The 9097-nt window shown below is 38.4% G+C and overlaps 1 long non-coding RNA gene across 1 annotated transcript; it reads right to left on the minus strand.

Annotated features, from left to right (window-relative positions):
- Positions 1-550: 550 nt before the first annotated feature.
- Positions 551-8604, minus strand: LOC137528635 (uncharacterized). Its single transcript, XR_011023445.1, has 2 exons — positions 8005-8604; positions 551-3230 (listed from the first exon to the last, which is right to left on the minus strand). It is a non-coding gene; the product is annotated as an uncharacterized lncRNA (long non-coding RNA).
- Between the last annotated feature and the right edge of the window lie 493 nt (positions 8605-9097).

The following is a 9097-nucleotide window of genomic DNA, read 5'->3' on the forward strand; positions in this document are numbered from 1 at the left end:
GCAAGTTTCTTGCCCTCCTGTAATCCTCCTGGTTCCCAGACTTGTGTGCGGCTTCCTTGCTTCTGCGCAGTTGCCAAAGTTTCTTGGAGAACCATGGCTTGTCGTTTGGGTAGACTTTGTGAGTTTTTGTTGGTATACAGGAGTCCTCGCAGAACCTGATGTACGAGCTCACGTTGTCTGCCCACTCATCCAGGTTTGGTGATTCCAGGGCCTTCCAGTCTGTGCAGTCAAAGCAGGCCTGAAGTTGGAGCTTGGCCTCGTTTGACCACACTTTGGTTGATCTCAGGACCGGTTTTGCTGATTCAAGGCGCCTCCTGTAGGTGGGAATCAGGTGGATGAGGCAGTGGTCAGATGCGCCCAGTGCTGCCCATGAGGTGGCTTTGTACCCGTCCCTCAGGACCGTATGGCAGTTGTAAGGATATGTGCCTTTTCAGACCCACTGGACCTTCAGTGATGACCTAGAAATAATACTGAGATAATACTCTGTGATTTCTATACCAGTACTGGCTTTGAATCTGGTCAGCCGCAATTAAAGACACACAGAAACAGATTGTGGCTGATAAGCAGATTGCCTGTATTGCCTTTGAATCATTATATTTATACAGTAATTTGTACATCCTGCGCAAACTCAATAGACATAGAAATTCCAGTCCTCGATTTACATGATACAAGATTTACATAATACATGAGAGGACTTTATAGTAACTAATTTAAATGAGAGGACTTTCCCAGCATAACATATGACATCTCTGCAGGTGTCAGAGTGGCACAATAAAAGTTTCCTGTAAGTTGAAGAGATGGACAAAGATAGAACAGAATTGAAGAAGTGAGAATGCAGTGTAGCATGACAGGTAGAAGCTTCAAACTCTGGCTAAACTAAAAGCTCACTATATTATACATGGATTCTTAAGATGGCTGCAGGGGAGACAAAATGGCTGCTGACAGTGTATATACTTATGCTTAAAATTCCTTACAATTCCCTCCTTTTTAGACATTTTTCCAAAGGAAAAATGGCTACACAGACTATGCTAGTATCGTCCCCCAAGGATTAGTATCCTGGGGGATGCCAATCTAATTTTATGAAAAAAGATAATCATATCAATGTCACTTATTTAGCCTTATACAGAACTACCATATCAGTGGGCAAAATTCTGGTCACAGTCCTCCAATGAGATAATGGACATAACATGAAAAGTTGTCTGCACTTCTCTTTCTTGATGTAATCTAACAAAAATCTTATGCATACTGCATGTGAGGGTACACTCATGTGTATAACTTAGCCTGCAGCAGGAATATTTCTCTCAGATCACTACAAGAAAGAAATTGTCTTATATCAGCACTTATTCCAAGAGAAACTTCCATCTGCTCCTGTCTAGAAAAAGGCTTTTCTAAATACTAGGCCTTAGGTAGGCCAAGGTCAAAAAACCCTTATGATAGCAACTAACACATGCATAAGGTGGCTATATTTGTGAGAGGGTGGTCTTGACTTTACAATTTAGTTTACAACCCGTTTGTGAGGCATGGCAGGCCACTCATCTTCCATCAGCCCCTGTACTCCAAGCTATCTCTGCGTCCTTTACTCAGAGTCACACACTCCTGTTAACCCAGGGGGTGGACGCTAACCCAACTACAATCCTACTCAGGCCTTAATGCCCAGAGTACAGAGGCTGAGATCAGAAATACAGGAGTACTGCCAAAACTCACCAAACAAATCAAAACATAGCTACAAGCCTCAGTACAGGACATATTTGTGAGAAGGAATGCACAGATCACAGCAAGAGACTTAGGAAACAAGGCTACATGAGACCATCAACATCTCTGGCCTTCCAATTATCCCATATTAAATATACCAATCAGGTTGCTCAAGGCAACTGTGTTGCTGTGAAATTGTAGTCCATCACACCAATCATACCGACAGAAGCCTGTTATGCTTGCTCAGACAAACAGATACAACTCTGATTTAACAAGGGAAGGGAATGTTAACTAATTGACCTTTTTACCACAGTAATGGTAAATATCTATACAGACATACTATAAATCAAAGCAGAAAAAGATGTAACTAATAGCAACCGCTGCCATAGATACTCTTTCAAGGTCAGGACTAACAGGACAACTGTAATGATGGCTACCTTCAGATTTAACTATACTAAAAGGACTCTGCTAATCAAACATATGGGCACTTCAACAACTATATTCACAATCAGGATAGGACAAAATATAATACTCTAGCAAAACTTAGCAAGACAACTATGACCAACTTGAATTTACTAAAGACCAAGGTACCAAAAAATAGGAGACTTGTTCCCTGAAAATTGCCCACTGAAATCAGGCCTGCTGAATTATATGGGTCAGTAACAAATAAGCATATGTATATAGATATATAAATTTTACTGTCTGATAAATATACAGTTTTATAGTTATCTGGGTTGAAGCAAGAGGTGTGTACATAACGTTTAACCAAAAAAAAAACCATACCGGCCCATTTCACTGCTGATCCAGAGGAAGGCAAAAACCCTTATAAGGCATAGTGTAATTAGCCCCAGAAAGGGAAAAATTCCTTCCCGACCCCGAAATGGCAATCAGAAAAAATCCCTGGATTATTCAGCATTTGGCCTTAGTTAGTAATTGAGATAAAAATATCAGCTCATTACATATCAACCCATTATCTAACTTACAAAAACTCTAATTCTAATTTTTACTTAAAGAATGATATAGCAAAATAAAGGCTTTTTACTATTCAGAAAGCATTAACCCATAATGTGACTTCCAACTAACTCTCCATCTAGAGTATCCTTAATATCATAGCCCACCCCTCTAGTACTGAACCAATAGAAGTTATTTTTAGATAACCCAAGGTTTTCCCCATAGCTACTATCAATAGTTTTCCTACGAGCCCAATACACATAAGAATGTCCCACAATCCATACAATCTTCCTGGGTCTGAGATCCAGATCTTGTTCCATTCTTCAACAGATGACACAAGCAACCTTGAAACTTTTATCAGAGCACGCGTTACTGTCCACCTGATGAATAGTCTCTTTTTGGGATTCAGGCCTTAGTCGAACTATTTCACCCAAAACAGTGGATCCAGTAAGAAATCCTTCTGTTAAAGATAGACTCAGGATAGCCCCAGACTCCCTCTGGATGGATTCATCTGGATGGATTACCTCCGGATGGACTCCAGTCAGGCAGTCTTATCCTCCTCAGGATAGATGTCTGGCAAGTTGTTTCTGAAAGAATAAAGAAAAATGTGCGAGTATCATGTTTTTCCCAAAAATCCAATAAGTCATTTATTTTTCCTAGTTTTTGTAATACTAATATGATTCATACTCTCCACCATGAACTTCAAAACATACTTAGCGGATCTTTCTAACGGATCTCTCGCAATACCCCGTTCGCATGACGTCGTGTCGTTGTACCCGTGCGAGTATGTGACTCCATACATGGCAGAGAGGATAAATTCCCAATGAATTTTTACACCATAATGAATTCCCATTTTTCATTCTTCATTTACAAGTCACACTCTCATTCCATCATACCTTCCACAATCATACCAAACCCTAAATAGTGATGTATTTAAAAAACTTAGGTGGCCCTAGTGCAATATCTCACTACCCCTTCTTACTATACCACTACATGAAATGACATGACACAGATCACTAGGCCTGGGCAGGGCGGGCTCTTTCCCCTCTTTGACCATACATTAAAGTTATTTTAATGTCTGGTCAGAATTAGTGAAAGGCTACTATGAGCAGGGTTACAGTACAGCGGAACAGTGGCCAGTATTGTCTCCCTGTAATAGGGTTGGGTCCCCTTTTAGATTTAAAGCTACAGACATACAAAGAACATCTGTAGTGTCCTTTTCCCCATAGTGCGCTTAAGGTACTATACCTATGGTTGTCCCCAAGACACACTTCTATAGGCACATATACAAAGAACAGCACTACAGAGACTAGGCTAAGGCCTCTTTACTAAACAGACACTGAACTACAGATTAAACAGAACTGAAAAAATCCTGTCAGGGGTAAAACATCTAAGCAGTACACTATAAAACAGTGTATTTTCCTCTGGAGTCTTCAGAACAGTGAAAAGTCCGTAAAATAATTGCCATACCAACATCAAATGATTCTGCAGTTTGTTAAAAAGTTCAAGCAAACTAAAATAAACTATTTTCCTAAGGATGAAAAAATGTACTTATTTTCCTATGCTGAGTGTAAGGATTTATTTTAATTTAATTTAGGGGTTTTGGGCTTAAAAAAAATATATCCTTATTAAATACAGGAGATGACAACAAAAAATTGACCTAGACCCATGTATGAAGCCTTAAATGGTGTTTCTGCTAAAGTATTATGCAGTGACAGCATACTACTCACAGAAACTTAGATACAGGAAATTCAGTGTTTTTATGCAAATAATGCTGACGGATCTCAAAATTGCGTTAATAGTTGTACAAATCTACGATCAGATACAATACAATCTCCGTAACAGTGATACTTTAGAATCATTTGGACCAGAATGTAGGCAGTTGTATTTTATTTTAACAATGTGGCTTTAGAGGAGCATTTTTTTTCTTCTCTCTGTATGGCGAAGAGAGATAGATTTATTTATAATGAGGACCCATTTCCTGTACTGGCGGAGCAGACCAGCAATACGTAAAGGATTTTTATCAGAGACTTTGCAGAGACAGAATTTCAACAAAAAGTAGGTGTGTTTTGATATCTATCTGTTAGGAGTTTTATTTAAAACATTCCCTATCAACGTATGAGCAAAAGTTTTTCCTCAATGTGTCTAGGATTGATCCGCATTGAACCACTGAATATAATATATGAATCCTATATGACTCTGAAATACAATGTTATTTCAGTAGTCCATAGAAATTCTGTTCAAATGAACACCACTAACTATTACTTTTAAAATAAATGTGATACTATTTCTAACTTTAATTACACATATTATGGGTCTAAGGGACAATTTGTCATCATATCCATAATGTTATTAAGTTGTACTAAAAACTCAATTCATTTTACACAAAAAACTATACTAACACGGTGGTGCAGCAACCAGTGCTTTCGCTTTGCAATGTTACTCAAATCTCTGTCTAGTTAATATCTGCACTGAGTCTGCATGATCTCCTCGTGTCTGCATGGGTTTCCCCTAGACACTTAGTTTCCTCACCAAAAAACCCACAGACAAATCTATTCTGTAATATGAGAAACTTCATTCGCATACATATAGACCGGGGTGACAGTTGGCAATTTTAATCTAAGGACACTAAGTTTCAGAAAAAAATCATTCTCAAAAAACTTAAGGAAAGATAGGGACAAGAATTATTAGGTCATTATTTACTAACCTCTACATCTAACTAAGAAAAAAACCTAAGATGTTGTTTAGATACGTATGACAATTAAATTACATTCTTACACATTACGTATTCAGAATGCACTTTCTTTTTCTTCAGCAGGAAAAAAAACTAGTACGTTTAAGTTGGTAGGGTTACTTCCTCATTTTACTGTTGGTGGCATAGCTTCCTCAGAGAGAGAGAAAAAAAATCACTTTTAAAAAATGACATTTAACCCTTTCCATACTCTGCCACTATCAAGTATACATCCGTATATATGCAGAAATCATTATTAACTGAGAAAAAGAGATAAAAATACTACTATTTCAGAAGGCAAATATTTCTGACATTTCTTCATACATACGGACATATATGTTTCCTAATTAATCTAATGTTATAATGTTAAACCCTATTAGAGTAAAAAGTAATAAACTTTTTACTTCCTCATTTCTCTCCTCATTTTACTTTCCTGTCACTGACTACTTCAGAAGAGAAACCCACACAGATATTGGCGGGCGCAGATTAGATCCCTTAAAAATGACATGTCCTCATCTTTAACCCTTTCAAACTAAAAGGGGAAATTCTAACACTATTTAATAAAACTACTTAAGTATTCCTGATTATTTCAAAATTACATCTGCATTTAGCTAAAAAAATCATTACCCATAACTCTACAGGATCAGTCTAACTAATTAAAGAAGTAATCTCCTAATGAGAAAGAAGAGAATCTAGTTTAAAGAGGCAGATATACCCATGGTTTCAACACATAATTTAGCGGGTGCCCAGTGACGTAACTAAGGAACTGCGGGCCCTGGTGCAGGTTCCACATCAGGGCCCCCCCCCCCCCAAGAACTCTACACACAGCAATTGACACAGCGCGCCAAAACCTGCCAAAGACAACCACAGTGCCAGGGGCGCAAGAAAGGGACTGGAAACAGTGTGCCAAGGACCGCTATTTATTCAAAACATCTATAGAGCATTTATAGAAGTGATTATTAACACTACAGGACCTCTAGAGAGTTAGTACTGTGATAGAGGGTGGACCCTTCGGGGCCCTTGTGGACCAAAGGCCTAGGTGCGGCCACTACCTCTGTACCCCCCCTATTGCTACGTCCCTGCGGATATTACCTCTCTCTACCATACATATGACAATCATGTACTCGATACAATCTCTCAATTTTCATACATATGTGTCAGTTTACACATAATACATATGAATACATTGTGATACATGTTATTTTATAACTATACCCAAATTTGCAGGAAATTAATTACATTACTGTATTTCGGAAATGTTTTTTTTTTTCCAACGAAGTTTGTATTAAATGACCCATGGATAATTCGGACAATATTAATGATCGGTCATCTACAAAAAGTCCAGTATAACAGAATTTTTCCCAAGGTGGCATCTGAAACCAGTTTTGTACGTACATAGAATTTATACTGTAGATCTTGATAAGTGACCGTTCTCATCCGAATCTCATGAGTGTTTTCAATATTAACTTTACTAACCTTCTCTCAGGAATACAGTAATGATCTTATAACAATTTATATCATCGCTGGCGCAACTTATAGACAGATGACAGACATAAACCACACATTACTAGTCAACTGTTCGGTAAAAATAATGCGGGGCAAATTCTAACCAATTCTTCGCTCCTTGGTACATATATTGATAATCCCAGTTAGTATTATATGACAAATCTTTTTTTTCTCTTTAAACATAAGTCCTTAATTAAGTCCATATGCATTAGACTATTACTACCAATTAAGGGGAATTGTGGACTAAAATTCATTTCCCTTGTCTTTTCCACTATATTTTCTACCCAGGGATGAACTAAATATCTTTTTCCAGATACTCTTATAACAAAATCTACACATGACTCAAAACTCATAGGCGTAGGGGCAGGAATTAACGTAACAATGTTCTGGCCCTCTTCACTCAATTTAAGTTTATAATATACTTTCTTGGCCATCTATTCAGGTTACTGTATTAATAGAGAAATATATTATTGAAGTCTAGGGATTCTTATATATATTATTCAAGTCTAGGGATTATCTTTAAACCCAATCTATTATTTAATAAAGAACACAATACAGTGGAGCCAAATCACTCTATATAATGATTTGGACTTGAAGTCCCACACAAATGAAAAACAAAAACCAACAAATTATCTTATACTTCTATGCAACAGATAAGATGAGCAGACAACCAGACAAACATATATTAGAAATCACAAAGTATTTGAACCCACATAATCAATATGTACTATGGTGCCTATCAAAACCCTCTAACTTCCTATATTCCTTACCAAAAGGAAAATAAGTTTCCTCCCTAAAGAAACCTATTTGCGCCTCTTTCCTAAAGAAGCCTATTTGCTGAGTTGATCAAACCCAAAATATACAGATTTTCCCCAAAAAAATCTGACACCCAATTCATTCAGACTTTTACCTAAAAAGTCCGAAAATTTAGACTTACCAAAAGTCAACCTATCAACCTATTACCTGTCATCCTCCCCCTTTTTTTTTTCAATGAAGGTCTATATCAAAAATCCAGACCCCAAGTCTGAATACTATATTCAACCCTGAGTTGCCTGCATCGACATTCACAACAATTTATATAAGTAATAAAAAGTCTTCAAAACAAAGACATAATTAGTACTTACATTTGAAGTGAAGTGCGAAGAATCTCGGACGAAAGCCCCCAGCTGTAAGGATATGTGCCTTTTCAGACCCACTGGACCTTCAGTGATGACCTAGAAATAATACTGAGATAATACTCTGTGATTTCTATACCAGTACTGGCTTTGAATCTGGTCAGCCGCAATTAAAGACACACAGAAACAGATTGTGGCTGATAAGCAGATTGCCTGTATTGCCTTTGAATCATTATATTTATACAGTAATTTGTACATCCTGCGCAAACTCAATAGACATAGAAATTCCAGTCCTCGATTTACATGATACAAGATTTACATAATACATGAGAGGACTTTATAGTAACTAATTTAAATGAGAGGACTTTCCCAGCATAACATATGACATCTCTGCAGGTGTCAGAGTGGCACAATAAAAGTTTCCTGTAAGTTGAAGAGATGGACAAAGATAGAACAGAATTGAAGAAGTGAGAATGCAGTGTAGCATGACAGGTAGAAGCTTCAAACTCTGGCTAAACTAAAAGCTCACTATATTATACATGGATTCTTAAGATGGCTGCAGGGGAGACAAAATGGCTGCTGACAGTGTATATACTTATGCTTAAAATTCCTTACAGCAGTGGTCAAGGGTGTTCGCGTACCTAGTGGGGCATGTGATGTGTTGGTAGAAGCGTGGAAGCTCTTGGCGGAGGCTGGCCCTGTTAAAATCCCCTAGGATGATGAACAATGAGTCTGGCAGGGTTGACTCCCAATGCGTGACCGTGTCACTGAGTTTGCGCAGGGCGGTTTTGGCATCGGCATCGGGTGGGATGTACACACCGACCAGGACGTAGGATGAGAGCTCTGTGGGGGAGTAAAAGGGCCTGCAGTTAATCATTAGGAGTTCAAGCTCTGGCGAGCATATTCTGGCCAGGACAGAGGTGCTGGAGCACCAAGTGGGGCTAATGTAGAAGCAGATGCCACCCCCCTTCTTTTTCCCAGGGAGGGTGCTGTCGCGATCTGCTCGAATGAGGTTGTAGCCTGGGAAGTGAAGGGCACTGTCCGGGATGTTGTCATGGAGCCACGTCTCTGTGAAACAGAAGATTGGGGTGTTGCTGCCGAG

The sequence above is a fragment of the Hyperolius riggenbachi genome, chromosome 1 (genome assembly GCF_040937935.1).
Source record: "Hyperolius riggenbachi isolate aHypRig1 chromosome 1, aHypRig1.pri, whole genome shotgun sequence".
NCBI lineage: Eukaryota > Metazoa > Chordata > Amphibia > Anura > Hyperoliidae > Hyperolius > Hyperolius riggenbachi.